A 2,163-nucleotide genomic window follows, 5' to 3' on the forward strand; every position below is an offset into this window, starting at 1 on the left:
ACTCTTTCCGGAGAACTCCTACTTTCCTTCATCTCGGAGTTCTGGAGACTGGGGCCACCTCTGCACCTCTACGCGGCACTCTCTCTTTCTGCTCTTCAAGTCTGTCTGCTCCCTCTGCTGGTCTTTCTGGCACATGACACCTTCTTCGAGTCTGACTGGAGGCAGAGGAGACTGGGGGAGGTGAAGGAGTAGGAGGCTTAGGTCCCCCCACCAAAGCCCAGCTGGGAGCCCATGCAGGGGTTGCATAAGCCCAAGGAAACAGAGGGGCACACCGGCAGAGGCTGCTACTGAAGAGTGGTAGTGTCTGATAGGAGAGTGCCCTGTCCCTTTGGACTTGTGTTGCCATAGTTACCGGATGCAGGGGAAGGGGCAGCTATTTTAATCTCTCTGAACTTTCTTTATGAGAAAGGGGAGAAGGCATGGTGGGGGAAAGGAGCCCCTTCTTTTTCTGTCACCCTTCAGATAGCCCTCCCACATCCTAGCTCTGCTTCCAAGAACCATGCCTCCTTGGGTCTGGAGAGTCAGTCAGTTAACCGTTCAGTGTGAGGGTCAAGGGGAAAGGTGAAGGTAGGAAGAGGTCTGAGGCCTGACAAATATATGTATTAACTGTGGGAGGACAGATAAGGAGCCCTATTTTAGCCTCCCTCCCCCACATGACTTTGACCCAGACAGTTATACCCAGAGGGTCAGGCAAGATCAATGATAACCGGAGAAGAGACCTTACACATGCCCCTTCCAGGGAGCTCTTTTTTAATTTTTTTAAATTTATTTTTGGCTGTGTTGTGTCTTTGTTGCTGCTCTCAGGCTTTCTCTAGTTGCAGCAAGCAGGGGCTATTCTTCGTTGCAGTGCACGGGCTTCTCATTGTAGTGGCTTCTCTTGTTGCGGAACACATGCTCTAAAAGCGCAGGCTTCAGTAGTTGTAGCACACAGGCTCAGTAGTTGTGGCACACGGGCTCAGTAGTTGTGGCACACGGGCTTAGCTGCTCTGCGGCATATGGGATCTTCCCGGACCCCACGGTATCAAACCCGTGTCCCCTGCATTGGCAGGTGGATTCTTAACCACTGCACCACCAGGGAAGTCACAGGGGAGCTCTTTAGAGAGCATTGCTTTCTCCTCCCCACCCAGGACTCTAGATCAGCAATTCTCAAACAATTTGGCTTCAATGTTCCTTTACATTCTGAGCTTTTGTTTACATGATTTATATCAATTTACCATATTAGAAATTAAAACTGAAAAAAAAGTTTGTAACACAAGAATGCACAATCCCACAAGAATACACATCCCATTAACAAAGATGTCAGGAATGTAATGTAATCACATGTCCTACAGTCTCTGGAAAACTCCACCGTAGGCTGTGGAGATATTGAAAATTAAAAAGGCATATAACATCTTAGTTTTATTATGAAAATAGTTTTGACCACATGAAAGGGTCTCAGAGACCTCCTGGAGGTTCCCAGGCCACACTCTGAGAACCATTGCTCTGGACCATCATCCCAGCCCTTCTTTATGACTCACAGTTGTTGATTTTTTTTCCCTCATTTTTATTAGGAAAGTATAAACATTTGCCTCCCTGATGGGTCCTCCCCCCCACCCCAAGAAAAACCAGAGAACTTTTCAGGCTCAGCACTCCTCTCTCTGGACTCCCATTTCCGGGGCTCTCCCAAACACCTCCCATCAGCCCCTTTCCCAGCTCCCTCTTGAGCCTCCCTTCAAGCACTTCCACAGCCCTTACACTTGGCCAGCCTGTTTCCCCCAATCCCAAGCCCAATGGGCCCTTGGTCTGCTTCTTCCTTCCCTCACTTGAGGACTTTCTTTCCTCTGGAGAGACTAAGTGATTTTTCTCTGCCTTCTCCTTCCCACCCTCCCTCCCTCACCTCTGCCATCTTCTCAGATGGCTTAGGGTAGGAAATCATACTTTCTGGGTAGACTCCTTTAGAGGACACACTTTCCCCATCTCCCCACACATCAACTAGCCTGGGATGTGCCAGAGTCTGGACAAGAAAGTGCCCATTTGGGTCCCAGAGGGGTCAACCCATTCATATTGCCAGGTGACCCACTGGATGAAGGTATGGGTCAGGAATCTGATGCCTCCAGACACAGATGCCCTTTGCCTAGGAACCCCTAGTTTGATCTCTTCACTCCAAACCCCCAGGTCCTCTTG

This window comes from Lipotes vexillifer, unplaced genomic scaffold, assembly GCF_000442215.2.
Source record: "Lipotes vexillifer unplaced genomic scaffold, Lipotes_vexillifer_v1.1 scaffold387, whole genome shotgun sequence".
Taxonomy (NCBI): Eukaryota; Metazoa; Chordata; class Mammalia; order Artiodactyla; family Lipotidae; genus Lipotes; species Lipotes vexillifer.